General features: G+C 48.5%; 1 protein-coding gene across 1 annotated transcript in view; it reads right to left on the bottom strand.

Annotated features, from left to right (window-relative positions):
* TERF2 (telomeric repeat binding factor 2) overlaps positions 1 to 14,965 on the bottom strand; it is a 663,265-nt gene that overhangs the window by 73,240 nt on the left and 575,060 nt on the right. The gene's annotated exons all lie outside the window — the stretch shown is intronic.

The following is a 14,965-nucleotide window of genomic DNA, read 5'->3' as shown; positions in this document are numbered from 1 at the left end:
ATCGGCATGGTGTCACTATAGCTATGTTGCAAGAGACACACCTCGCGCCGAATTGCTCCCCCCTATTTGCTTCAAGATGGGGGTCATGTAAAGTTTTCTCATCTTACTCGAACTATGCCAGGGGAGTCACTATCCTAATAAAAAAAGGGGTGGGATTTACCCTGGCGGGATCTGATTCAGACTCGGAGGGCCGATACTGTATGGTCTGGGGGAAGCTGTGCTCTCACATGGTGCTCTTTGCCTGTTACTATGGTCCCAATATTGATGATCCGACTGCGCTGCTCACCTTGTGGGGCAAAATTCAAACCCTGGGCATAGCCCATGTTGTACTGGGGGGTGACTTCAATACTGCAGTAAACCCTGCCATGGATAGGTCACACCCACAGTCTCAACACTATACACGAACCCAACGCATACTGCAGGGCATCCTGGGGGAACACCACCTGACGGACTCCTGGAGACACTTACACCCCCTCCTTAGACAAGGCACACATTTCTCGGCCGTCCACAACACGTGGGCCCGCATCGACTACTTTTTCTTGACTGCCGGCCTCGCTCCTTGGGTACTAAAAGCTATACACTTAGCGCGCACATTCTCGGACCATTCACCTGTCCTCCTTTCTTTACGCATCCCCCTTGCTGTCTCTCCTTACCTGAACTGGCGCCTCAACCCTGCGCACCTCACAGATTCGGCCTTCAGGGCGGACCTAGAGCAAGACATAACAGACTTCTTTGACCGTAACATTAATTCTGTATCGAGCCTTACTACTGTGTGGGAAGCATTTAAAGTCACTGTAAGGGGATGGTGCATTTCTAAAGGTGGGGGGGTGCTAAAGTCCCTACGAGGCGAGCTGCGTAGGCTGGAGGCACACATTCGTACCCTTGAGCGTGATATCCCCCACGAGGCGCAGGGACGCGCGACGCAAGCCCAGCTCCGGGACAAAATAAATGCATACACCGAAGCTGCAGACAAGGAAAGCAAATTTCTGGGGAAGCCTTTTACAGCGCGCATATATGGCGAGGGAGATAGGCCGGGGAAAGCACTGGCTTCGGCGGTTCGGCCCCCCCGCCAACACAATTATGTTACCGTCCTGCTTGATAACCAACAGGAGCCACAGAGGAACCTCCCAGGGCAGCTGCGGGTACTCTCTGATCATTACCAGACACTCTATACCTCCCATAGGCAGTCGCCACTAGACCTACATGCATATCTTGAGGATACCGCTATAGCATGGATGGGCCCGTCACAACAGAAATTCCTACACCACGAACTAGAGCTTGATGAAATCAAGGACGCCATCATGTCCATGAAATCCGGCAAAGCTCCGGGATCGGATGGCCTACCGATAGACTTCTATAAAACTTACATCCACTTGCTAGCCCCCATTCTTAAGCAAGTCTATTATGCGGCGCTGGAGGAAGGACTCCTGCCACCTAGCATGCGCGAAGCCCTGATAATCTCCTTGCTTAAACCAGGCAAACCACCAGAACAATGTGACTCCTACAGGCCCCTGTCATTGCTAAATTCTGACGTTAAAATCCTTGCGAAGGTCCTGGCGACCCGCCTGAACCTTTTAATGGATCGGCTGGTTCTCCCGGACCAAGCCGGATTCGTCCCTAATCGCGCGACTTCACACAACCTGCGCACCCTACAGGCGGTACTTCAAGACATTAATCCCAGGTGCGAGGCGGCTGCTGTCTTCCTGGATGCCACTAAGGCGTTCGATTCCCTGGAATGGGACTATCTACTGAAACTGATGGAGCGGATGGGTACTCCCTTTAACTTCTTAGACTGGATCAGATTATTATACACTAAACCACACGCTTCAGTCCTTTTAAATGGTTCCCGGTCGGCCCCCTTTGACATACATAGGGGCACTCGCCAGGGCTGCCCTCTCTCCCCAGTGCTCTTCGCGATAGCTATTGAACCACTCGCGGCCAAGCTTAGACAACATCATAATCATCGGTCATTGATCTATCCAGAGCGACAACTGCTCATTTCATTATATGCTGACGATATGACGTTGTACATTCACAGACCGCAGGAAAATCTGAACCCACTCCTGCGCGAAATAACCAAATTTGGGGCCATCTCGGGGATACAGATAAATTGGACGAAATCTGCCCTCTTCCCCCTAACGGATAAGACGCTTCGGTTCCCCCTAGACTACCCACTGCTATGGGAAGATGATGAGATCAAATACCTGGGGATCACAATAACCAGAAACCGGGAAGCCCTGATAAGGGCGAACTATGGTACTGTCCTGGACAAGTTAACGGATAGCGTCACTAAGTGGATCCACCTCCCACTGTCCATGGCAGGACGCATATCACTGATTAAGATGGTACTCCTCCCTAAGCTGTTATACCTATTCACTAATATTCCATACAGCCCTGGATCTCACTTTTTCCACGCCCTTGATTCCCAGTTATCGAGACTCATATGGGGGGGAAAACAGGCGAGAATGAAATTAGGAACACTAATGTTGCCGTACCACCAGGGAGGATGTGATGTGCCGAACTTTAGATTGTATTACGACTGCGCACAGGGACACTTTGCCGCTTACTGGCTCCACCCACCTCCCTTTATGGCACACCTGGCCGTGGAAGACGGGTACATGAGACCCGAGAAACCATCGGGCTATCTTTACTCGGAGGCCCTTGCCTCAAGCCGTGACCCCTCCACAGTGGACTGCACGGTGATAGCCTGGCGTAGAATAGCGAAACGTATGGAGGTCTCCTTCTTATATTCCCCTCGCATGACCCTGGCATATGACCCCCGATTGAGCATCACACAGGAAGAAATTGGCCGCAAACTGCTTACCAAGCTAGCTCTGCATACATGGGGGGACTTATACATTCAGGGGCAGTTTCGCAGCGAGGCCCAATTCTTTGGGGAACATGCACCCTCTATCATGGATACATTCCTATACGTACGCTTGCGACAAAACATTAAGTCCGCCACACCCTGCTTCCCTGACGAGCCGGAAGTCATGGCTCCCCTGCACGCTCTTCTGCAAAATGACGCTCCGAAACATGTGGTCTCCATGCTATACAAACATGCTTACGCGGCTCCCACACCTCCAGAGCTTAGGGCGAGACGAGATTGGGAGGAGGACATGGGTTCCCCACTTTCGGACGAGCAATGGGAGTTCAGCTGCGCACATACGAACTCAGTTACTGGGAATGCCCGGCTCAGATTGGTCCATTTTAAATTTTTGCACCGCTTATATTACACCCCTGCTAAGCTACTGCGCTTCGGTCTGCGGGACAATGACCGCTGCTTACAATGCAAACGGTTCGGGGCAGACTTCATTCACTTGGCATGGACATGCCCAGCAGTCGCTACTTACTGGATTGCGGTCTTCGGAGCTATGTCTGCCATGATAGAGGTGGCAGTCGAGCCCTGTCCCATAATTGCCCTGCTCGGCCACTCCACCCCGGCGATCAAGAAACACCGGAAGTTTTTTGCACTGGGATTTCTTCTAGCAAAACGCCACGTGGCATGTAGGTGGGGTAGGGGGAGGGCCCCCAAATTCAAGATTTGGCTAAATACCATGGCCACATGGCAGGAACAGCTACACAGCTATGCTGAACTTTTGCCCCATAAATCACGCCCAAAGGACCTATGGGGCCCGCTCACGGCCTATTTACTTCGGACCCAGTCAGACGACGATTCCGTCCCTGATGACCGGGAGGGAGGGGGTGGCGCTGCGCTTCCCTCTGCGCCCACAGACACAGGCGATCCACACCCTGCTGCCCCCAATCTCTGACTACACTGCACGACATAGAGTATAGATACATGTGGGGGAATTGTCCCTGACCCCGGGCACATATCAGGCGAGTGCATGATTGAGGGACACACCCACTTTGAGTGAGCGGGGGGTAGAACATCTGCCCTCCTGGCTCAGGCGGTATACCCACCCTGCCTTTAGAGACTGCACTTCTTGGCAATTCCGCTATTGCACAGACACGAGCACAGTTTGCACTTCTCCCCCTCCCACAACACGCTTCTGCATCAATACACTGCAGAGCACTCTAGCTGCTGACATGAGTGGCCTCACTTTGCGGGCCGCATTATGAACTTGCTCTGCGCTGGACTGTCCTCTGCGCCACATACTATGTATGGTGGACTCATTGTGGGTGGGGAACATCCACCTTTGGATTTCATAATGTACTACGAACAGTTATAGTTACGTTAAAAATGACAAAATGAGACCTCAATTGTCCAATGTATGCTAAAGATCTGTTATTTTCCTGGTTAATGACGTATCCTTTGACAGCTACAGGCACTTTAAATCGCGGCCGGCCCTGATGGGTTGTAGGTGACATGCTGTGTTAAGCAAATGTTTCTGTAGGCATGAGCAGCTGACGGGACAATCGCTTGCTGCTGAAGCTGCCGGCCTGCCTCCTCAGGTTGTAGGCGACTAAGCTGTGTATTGTTACTGTGCTATTTCAATAAAGGTCTTCAAAAAAAAAAAAAAAAAGTATATTGGCAGCACTATTAGGGCTTTGAAGGACCGCACTGTAGAACACGTCAGGGCAGTCAAACAGGCTGACACTAGATACCCTGTGGCAATACACATGATGGATTGTCCAGCTCAGGACAGCCACAAATCCTTCTCTGTTTTTGGATTGGACAACGTACCCAGACACGTGAGGGGTGGCAATAGAGAACTTTTGTTGAGGAGGAGGGAAGCAACTTGGATTATGTGATTGAGAGGTGTTGAGATGGGCTTGAATACAGACCAATGAATGACATTACTTTTTCGGGGACTAGCACTCGTGGTCCATTCTTGTGCATCATTTCACTAGGTCAAACACGTTTGACATTTTGTCTTTTGGTACCCTACCCCTTTGGATTTTGGGTCCCTCTCTTTTATTAGAATGAATATATTATGTATGTTCCAACACGTTGCTTTTATTTCACCGGGCCCCCAAGGCTAACCAGCACAGGGCATATTCCTCCTGGGTGCAGGAGGTACAATAACACGGCCACAGTAAAGGAGGAATAGAATAGCACATATCTCAGCCCGCCTGACCCCAAAATGGCGGTTGTCATCCCTCACACAGGAGGAGTGCAGGAGGCTTCCCTGTAGTCCCTTGGACTTAGGGAGGATTGAAATAAGGCTCCGTGTAATGTCATAGGCAGATGTGAAGAAAGCACAGGATCACTGGTACACAGGAGCATATAGCCACTGCCTGACCTTAAGATGGCCGCAAAGTGACATTATTGCCTCAAGGGGACCACCATTTCCGGCACTAATCGAGACTGATCGTCGGACTCTGCACAGAGGGGGCCCGAAGTGCTTCATACCCACATTCCTTATTCGATCTTGAGGTAGCGATGGCTCTCATCTAATTTGTATGTTTCGAGCGTGTCCATGTTTCACGTGCTGAGCTGCTGCTGCATATTGTAAGGGCCGACCTAGCTGCGCCTGCCCGGTTACAGCAAAAGACTACAATTCCCATGATGCCGAAAGACAAGGAAGTACTTAGGCGAGTCTGGGCTTAGGAGGGTGCGCGTAATTCTGTTGTTTCCGGATTGCCGGTCGGACAGAGGAGTTCGCTGTCGGTCGTCCTGTTTTGCCCTGTACCCTGCGGGATTGTGGGGATCATCGTCATGACCTAAGTTTCCTGTTCGCAGTGAGTAACGGAAGGCCTTGTGGAGCGTAGCGCGGTAGCGTTGTTATGCGTTACTGTATCTTGTCCTTTTTTGCCTCCTTCGTCCGAGTGGGTCCATTGTGCTCGCGTGCTAAACTAGAGCAGAGCGCGGTGGTGAATATTAACTACGCGCCGCTGTTCTTCAGACTGTTATTCGTTTAGTGTTTCCGTTGGCAGTACCGGAGCACGGTGGTGTTCGCAACCATGCGTTACCGGCCTGCTGGATTCCTCACCTTATTGTTTTCACCAGAGCGTGGTGGTGGTCGCAGCCACACGTTACCGGGCTGTTTGCACTTTCACTCTGTTTTATCTTACCGGAGCGCAGTGGCGGTCGCAGCTATGCGTTACCGGGGTCCATGTTTATTTGACTACATATAAGTACATCGTTTATTTTCTACTGAGCGCTGGGGTGGTCGCAACTAAGCGTTACAGTGTTCTCATTATTGAATGCAACAAAAGATAGGGTTCTCGCTCTGGTGAAGTTAACCTGTTGACTGTGGAATCTTACTTCTTTCCCTTACCTGAAAAACCACTGGTTACAAGGAAACTACTTGTTGAATGTTTCTATTATTGGAGGAAGAAGTCATTTCCTGTTACTTTTCTTTCATTTACATTAAGGATTGGGAAATACATAGGATCATTGTAATTGTCCAGAGTGCATCTTGTGGTATGTTCCAAGTTTCATATGAAGGATGAAATATGGGTATGAATGAGAGCACGGAGAATGAAAGGCTCATTTTCTCTCTATCTTTTACAGATTGCTTATAGAACCTGGAAGATGGTCTTGGATGTATTCTTGTATTTCCACTGAGACCTTTTTTGCGACAGGTACAATTCCCTTACTAGCGAGAATATATGAGAGTAGACTATATCTATGCTTTGTTCTTATACTTGCCTTTTGCTGTTTCAGGTCTCCTACCCAGCGGTTCCCTCACCCTCCTTTTTTCCCTCACCTGATGGTTCGAACACCCTGTATGTACATATACTCAGGGTGTTGGTAACGTCTGGAGGTGGACCCCTATTGGCATCAATCGAATTCTGCGGAGCGCCGCCTGACACATACTTTTAGTTTTTTTGTTGCGGCTCCCCAAGGTCGGGTCTGGGGTGAGTGGCATGGGGAGCACCAAGATCTTTTGGCAAGCAAGTTTTTGAGCTCTACCTGTTACTACCTGTTGATCCCTTGCCTGACCCCAAGATGGCTGCACTGTGTTCCCCACCACGTTGTGCTACTCCTCTGAGAAAAAAACGGACTTCGACCAGATCTCAAACTCATTCCCAATCCGTTCTACCCTTCAGGATACCGAATCTGCAAACCTACCTCTGACCGTGGAGACCTAGCTTTTTGTCCGATGCCCGGTGGAGCTACTTCATAGCTATAGAGAAGATGGGCTGTTGACTACCCCTTCGGCCGTCACCTACCCAGCCTGACATTGGGCAGACCTTACTTCGTTTCTCTGTCTTACTCTCCCCTCCTACCCCTTTACTCCACCCACTTTCTCCTTTACGCTCCATTTAGTCCCCCTCTTTGCTCTCTAACTGTTTTCTCATTGAGACCTAGTCACTTGACTGATGCCCAGTGGAGCTACCTGATAGCTATAGAGGAGATGGGCTGTGGACTACCCCCTTGGCCATCCAGACTTTGGGCAGACTCTCCTTCGTCTCTCCATCCATCCTATCTCCATTCTTTCTCCCTCCTATTCCTTTACCTCACCCCCTTACCCTTCTAAGCTCCATTTACTTCATCTTCTGACGCTCTTGCAATATTTTCTTGTAACTGATGTAACTTGTAACTGATGTAATTTTGTGGATACTTATGTAAAGCGCTCTGATACCTCCGGGTCTAGCCAGCGCTATATAAAACTCAAATAAATTTAAAAAATACAACTATTCAGGCATTGATTTATATATTACAAGTCTCAAAAAGTACGTTCTCAAGATAATTCACAGAACTGTGTCTCTAGATTCTGTGAGTGTCTAATACTGTCCTACGATTACTCCTGCTTGCACGTCTTGTCCTAGAGCGTTTTGGACACAACTTCACAAGATTTGGAATGCATTCCCTTGACTCTGCTTCAATGTTGCCATAGTTTAGCATCGGTTTTGACCTCAATATAACTTTTTATTACTCATTCACTCAATGCTACGTAGGATTTAACTTATTGTGGAGATTCACTGCTCCATGATGGCAGGCCGTTTTCTTCATACTATTACGCATCTGTTTCATAACTTATAAATTGGACGTTAGACACAATGGCCCCTCACAATATATTTGTGACCTTGCAGATACCCCAGTACGTTGGCTTTTTAACATATATGTCTCGCTACTGGCCTCCCTGATTGAATTATTTAGTTTCAATTTAACCTCATATGCAGATGGCATCCAAATTGAGGTGTTATAAAGGCCAGGAGAATTGCAGGGAACGGCGTCCAGATTTCATCACTGCATGATAGTGGTGGGTACCTGGAAGGCCCAAAACTGATTCAAACTGAACTCTAGTAAGACAGAGGTGGTTTTATTCAATAATGATGTCAACTTTTGGACCCCGGAATGGTGGCCAGATACATTGGGTTCCCTTCCCACTCCGGTAAGAAAGGGTATAAATTGAGCCTCAGAGACCAGGTGAATGCAGTGGGATCCTCCACGTCCTACATTCTAAAAGCCTGTAAGAAAATCCTGCCAATTATGCCTAAAGATAGTCATCAGTTAATCATCACAGCTTTAGTAATGTTCCTAATGTACTATTGCAACAGTTTATATGTCAATATCCAGGAAGGACTAATGAACAAACTGCAGCGTCTGCAGAATGCAGCAGCTAGACTGCTGACTGGGACTCGCAAACATGCCTCCATTACCACAGAGATCAGAAGTCTCCACTGGATGCCAGTGCGAAAACGGGTACAGTTTAAGGCCCTGTGCATTGTACACAAAGCACTTTATAGAACTGGGTCCAACCATCTTAAAAACGCAATTCCAATGGTATACACCAACTAGATGTCTATGCTCTTCAGATGCTAAACTGTTATCTGTGCCTTTTGCAAAAAATCCAACTGGGGGAGGAGAAGCTTTGCGGTTGGTGCAGCCAAGGCATGGAACTGCCTTCCAATGCATCTTAGAGACTTGCCAAGTCTGCTTGCCTTTCAGAAAGGCTTTGAAGACCTGGCTCTTTACTGTTTAGCTCAGAGTCTGGTTGACACCTATCTCTTGCTCAAGACCCAGGTAGGACCTCATGTAGCGCCAAGACACGTCGGGTAGCAGTTCGCGCTTTAGAAATGTCAATACCTTTAACATTATGATCCTTGATATACTTTGGGTTCAGGACTGCACCATCCACTTAGCTTTTAGGAGGCAGGGGTACTTTCAAACAATTTTTTAATTCCATTTCAAGATGGCTAACGCCATTTCTTTGATTTGTTAGAGTGAGCGGGTGTTGTCCTACGACTATATCTGCGGTCTATCCAGTATTTAGGCGGGAACCTCAGCAGGCCAAACTCTTCTGCGGACACAACCGAGGCTGCCCTGCTACTGAACAGAGATAGGCGCTTGTGATAGGATACCCAGTAGCACTGAGCTGTGGCATACTTTACACTCTTGAGACGAGCACCCTTTACTTGGGGTACACTCCTTAATAGAAGTACATGAGCAGGACATATATAGTGATTGTAACAAACTCCCCATCTTCCCCTTATTGTGTTTAGGGTTTGCGTTTACGCCAGCAAAGATTTGGTTGCTGGTAAGAGGGACTCACCTAGCCCCCATAGAGTGGTTTTACTATACCAGGTCGTCATTCTTCATGATGGATTTCTGACTAATACACACAAGATCCACACTTAAGGTACATTGAACTTCCTGCTGTCAGCTACGAATGGGGCGATAACAAGCCCTTACTTAAGTGGGTTGTAATCACAATTGTAACTGGGACTTTTCTGTCTGATCTTTCTTGTTTATCCCCAAAAAGAATTCTGGAATACACTAAATATTGGACACAGTAATCACTGTTGCCCTTTACTGTGCAAATATCACTGGAGTACTAGAACCCATTCCAGGTCGGAAATACAACCGGAACTATGGTTGGTTTCCCTACAATTATCACTATTCACCAGTTCTAGTGGATTTGTTGTTTTAATACCACATTATTTTCTTCCCTTGTACCTTTTGTCCATATAGGATCCATACAAAGAGATTAGAGGTACTTCTTAGATTATGAATATACTTTTTCTTGATCTGAGGCAACATGAGGGGGTGCGATGTTTCTTAAATCACTTTAGAAGAGTCACTGCTAAACGTTCAGAGATTGGATGTCACTAAATAAGTCACCGGAAACTGGCTTATTATCATCTGATGACAATTGTTGTTTGGAATAGCGATCATCTTTTAACTGCACAAGTCTGTCTAGAGACAGCAATGGTGATATGTTCCAGTAAAACAGCATGGGTATCCACAGGTTTGGGACTATATTTGAGCCGCTCTTTGCGATAAACATACTGTCACACAGGGTAACGGACATCTGATGTTAGTGATGGATATCTGTTACTCCCAACTTCTATACACTCGTTTGGTTCTTAGCCCTGTAGAAGTCGCTGCGAATAACAATTAAGCACAATGAAACACGTGTTGGCCAATGATCTCATGATTAAACTGAAGTGACTGTTACAACGGAGGACCACGAGTGTTTTTTATTATTCTCAATGATACATAATATATACTGTCGGCATGTGCAAGGGACTGTTGTTGTTTTAATGTGAAGGAGGGGTGACATACATTTCCAAGTTGTCACTATCACTTCTGTCCCATAACCGTCCCTGTCGGGCACTCTACTTTTCTACAGTTGCCATGAAATATGCGGCTATCTTGTAAGACTCCTAGCATAGACTTCTACTGCTCCACATCTGTGAGCTTCCTTCTCTTCCGGTAACACACTCTAAGGTAACACAAGAATCAGTAGGCTAAAACTATGCAGGATGGGCTTGCACAAGCAAATGGCACAATGGAGCATCACAAGTATAAGGCATTACCAGGGACACTGGAATTATGCAATCCTGTAGAGTTCTTTTGTGTGCAAAATTATGGATTTTCCACATAATCCATAATCTGAAACATAAATATACAAATTTAAACCAAATAAAAATAGTTTCTAGCTCAAATGAATCAAACGTTACTAAAATAATTGTGACATTTGTTTGCATGCATGGAAGGCTCTTTGCAAAGGTTAGCTGGGCATCTTTCAGTTGCTTACGTCTGTATTTGGCTGCTAAACTGGTACTAATTTTTTTTTTTTGTAAGACGTTTATTAGTAATATAGAGCAGTACACAATGCGGAGCCTACAACCCTGTGGGCCGGCTGCAACACTTCCATGCATATAAAAGAAATAGAATGGGGAACTGAGAGGATGGGAAAGGGACAACATAGTGATTGTGCATATCTCGTCTGGCCATAACACCAGGGTAATTAGCATTGGTTACGTTGTATGCTTCTTGCATGCTCACAATTCAATTTTACTCGCAAATGACGTCTTGTTTTATCTTTTTTTTCCAGTATAACTAAAGAAGGTAACTCTGTAAACTCAACAGTTCCTATCCAATTGTCCCTGAAAGTTCGCTAATTCGTTAGGGTGCCTCACTGGTAACTGTTATGCGAATATTCATGGTTGTCATGGACAGACCCTGTGAGTGTGTCATGTGGATAGAAGTCGTTGATATATTAGGTTTCTTTATCCGTGCAGTGATTCATATTACCTACCTAGAGCGGTGTGCCTCTGCCGATGATCAACGCGCTAAGTGAGTTGTAACATAAACAAATAGCATAGCCTGATTGCACTTTGAGTAGATTTAGGCTTATATCCGGTTTTATAGCAATGAGGCTTGTGCAGTTGCGCTCCGCGGAGACGCAGTATTGTTCCGGTCTTATGCACCCTCGTTCGTAGGTTTATATGTTCTCAGGAGATTGTGTATTGGCGTCCTATGGGTGGTGGCATGTAAGGGTGTCCTTTACGTGTGTCCACCTCATGTCTGGTTGACATATTGTGGTGCCATTCAGCATGACGCATAGTCCGGGGTGTCAGGCAGGGTGTGCGTCTGGGCCCCTAGACTGTTACGTTCTATAACGTATCTTGTAGAGCGGTTTTTAACCTCTCACAGCCATGTCTTAAACCAGCTCCGATTGGGGAGCAAAGTACCCAAGGGGTAATCAACTATGGGGTAACAGTGCGGGCATGTCGGGCGCCGGTAGGTGTGTCCCAGGTGAAACGAACATGGAGGTAGTGGCTGTGTATTCGTGGAAGGAAACTTGGAAATAGGTGAGGGGATATTATACAGAAGAACAAGCGGGGGGGGATGAGTGTATCCGGGGGGTTGTGGACGTGAGAAGTATTAGGAGATCGTCGTGTTGTGTCGTGCTCTGCTGGGTCGTTGCGTGGGAGGGCGCCCGGGCCTGTGGCTCGCATATTGGAGGTTTGTTACTTTCTTTATGTAATGTGTCAAGGAGGGTCGAGCTCCTACCGTCATGTAGGCACGGCGCCGGCAGTATCTAAGTCAGGCGGGCGTCGTGGGGGTGCATTGTTGCCTGCGGTCGTAGTGCCTCCGCGCCTACTCTATACGTGTCTCCCCGTATGTGGTAGTGTATTAAGTGAGCTTTCTGGTCGCGCCTTCCCGTTGGAGAGAGCCCAAAGTGTCATCCCAGAGTTGTGCAATTGGGAATTTTCTTAAGCCAGCTATTTCCTCTCGGTGTAGTGCTACGCTTTCCGCCCTGGCCCAGTTGGTAAAGGAAATATACCAGTACTTAGTGTGCGGTGGTTCCTGCTTTTTCCAGTGTTTAGTGAGCAAGCGCTTGGCGGTGATAAGGCCTAAGTCCCAGAACCTGGCTTGTATTTTATTCAATTTGTTCCTTTGTATAACCCTAGAATGCAAGCTTCCCATGTGTGTGGTAGGCCTGAGCCAGCACTGCGCGTCAATAGAGTTGTCACCTCTTTCCAATATTTTGCAAGAGAGGGGCAGTGCCAGATCATGTGTAAAATCCGCATCGGGACAGGCAGTAGTGTTGACCTTAAAATACCTATTGATCTTGTCAGGCGATAAATATGCTTGATGCAGTAAGTAAAATTGTATGATCTTGAAGCGGGAGTTGCGTGGGATGTTCACGGGGCTGGCCAGGATCATGGTCCACTCCTTGTCCGTCCAGTCCCTCCCTCGGAGGGCCGCCCATTTATCTCTCAGTGGTTGCGTGGATCTTTGTGTGTGCATGAGGAGGGCCTGCGCCAGCCAGTGTATTATATGGGAACCGTTGCCCATGACATGCAGGTATTGCACTAAGTGGTGTGTCGGCAATTCCTCCTGCATGTCGCCCCAGGCCTCTGTGTACGGGCATAGAATGGATGCATGGAGTAGGAACTGTCCGGCCGGCAGTCCCGTGTCCTCCATCAGTTCTGCAAATGGGACCATTGCTCCGTCCGCATAGAGGTCGCCCATGGTGTCCACCCCAGCCGCGGTCCAACTTTCCAGGATGCGCAATGTCACCGTTCCGCTCCGCCGGGGGGTGCCCAACAGGGGAAGCACGGGGGCATAAGGTTTTGTGTCTCGCGTCAGCTTCAGGCTACGTAGGAAGCATTTGCGGGCTACTGTCACATGCATTGGTAACGGGCGAGGTCCCTTAGTCAGGGGGTGAAATAGTGCGCATATTTGCGTGTGGGTCCATATGTAGTCGGCAGCAGCTGTGTCGTCCAAATGTGTGCCGCTCAGCCAGTGCGTCACCCATTGCAGCTGTGCCGCCAGGTAATAGAGCTCTAGGTTGGGGACCGCTAACCCTCCTTCTGCAGTTGGGGAATAGAGTTTAGCCAATGCTACTCGTGGGCTCCGTATCAATGAGTCTAGGTCACGGAATATCTTGATAGGGACATATAGCGGGATGTTGGCGAAGTGATAGAGCAATCTTGGTAATACTATCATTTTGCAGAGCGCTATCCTACTGGGCACGTTCAGGGGTACCGTCTTCCAGAAGGTCGCTTGAGCACGCAGTGAGGAAATAGCGCGCATCAGATTACCCTCCAGTATGCTCTGTGTATCTCTATAGATGTGCATCCCCAGATATTTAAACGTGGTGGGATACCAAGTAAGTCTGACACCTCTGAGGTGGATGTCGCATTCCTGCGTGTCCGAGCTGAACGAGTACACCCCGGATTTGGTCCAGTTGACTTTGAGTCCCGATATCTTTTTGCACCTCTGGAAAATGTCCGACAATATGCCCGGTACTGCAGCGAGGTCTCACACATAGAGCAGTAGTAGGTTGTCCGCATAGAGCGAGACCACGTGTATGCCGTCAGCTAGTGGGATCCCCCATCCCACTCCCCCCGCCCGCAACAGCGCCGCTAGGGGCTCTATGGCCAGCGAGAAGAGAAGGGGCGACACGGGGCAGCCCTGTTGGGTCCCTCTGCGCACCTGTACTGTCTCTGAGAGCAATCCGCCCGTCCGCTCTCTCACACTGGGCCCTTGATAGAGTAACCCAACCATGTCAACATATGCATCACCCAGGTCGAATTTTTCTAGTACCGCTCTGAGGTAGGGCCATTCCACGGAGTCAAAGGCTTTCTCAAGGTCCAGTACCAGGCATCCCGATCTCGGCCGGTGCAACGTGGCGGCTTCCTGTATTCGAAAGAGGCGGCGGATGTTACGAGAGGTGCTTCGTGCAGGCACAAAGCCATTTTGGTCACTATGGACCAGAGTTGGGACCACTACGGCCAAACGTCGGGCTAATAGAGAGGTGAAAATGTTATAATCGGTGTCCAAAATGGCTAATGGCCTGTAAGAGCCCATGCATGTTTCTTCCCTACCAGGTTTTAGGAGCGAGACCAGGGTGGCTTCATTGAGCGTGGCTGGGAGCGCCGAGTCTTCTATTGCGGCATTGTACATTTTGAGCAATTCCGGGACTAGAGTTTCCGACCATGTTTTAAAAAATTCGGCGGGGAGGCTATCTGGGCCAGGCGATTTTCCGTTAGAAAGAGCGAAGATAGCTTCGCGTATTTCCTCCGGTGTGAGCGGCGCCTCTAAGTCCCCTTGTCGTGCACTCGTAAGGGACGGCAGCTGAACATTCGTGAGATAATCTGCTATGGTTTCTGACGTGACTCCCAGCTGCGACCTATACAAGACTTGGTAGTGTTGCACAAAGGCTTGATGTATTTTGCTCTGCGCATACACTACCTCTCCCTCAGGTGTCCGGATGGCAGACACTGGTGCCGTACGGTTCTCCTGCTTGACTAGCCAGGCCAATAATTTCCTGGGTTTGTCACTGTATTGATGCACTCGCGCGGAGTG

This window comes from Lissotriton vulgaris, chromosome 12 (assembly GCF_964263255.1).
Source record: "Lissotriton vulgaris chromosome 12, aLisVul1.2, whole genome shotgun sequence".
NCBI lineage: Eukaryota > Metazoa > Chordata > Amphibia > Caudata > Salamandridae > Lissotriton > Lissotriton vulgaris.
This window is presented reverse-complemented; position numbering and strand designations above follow the sequence as displayed.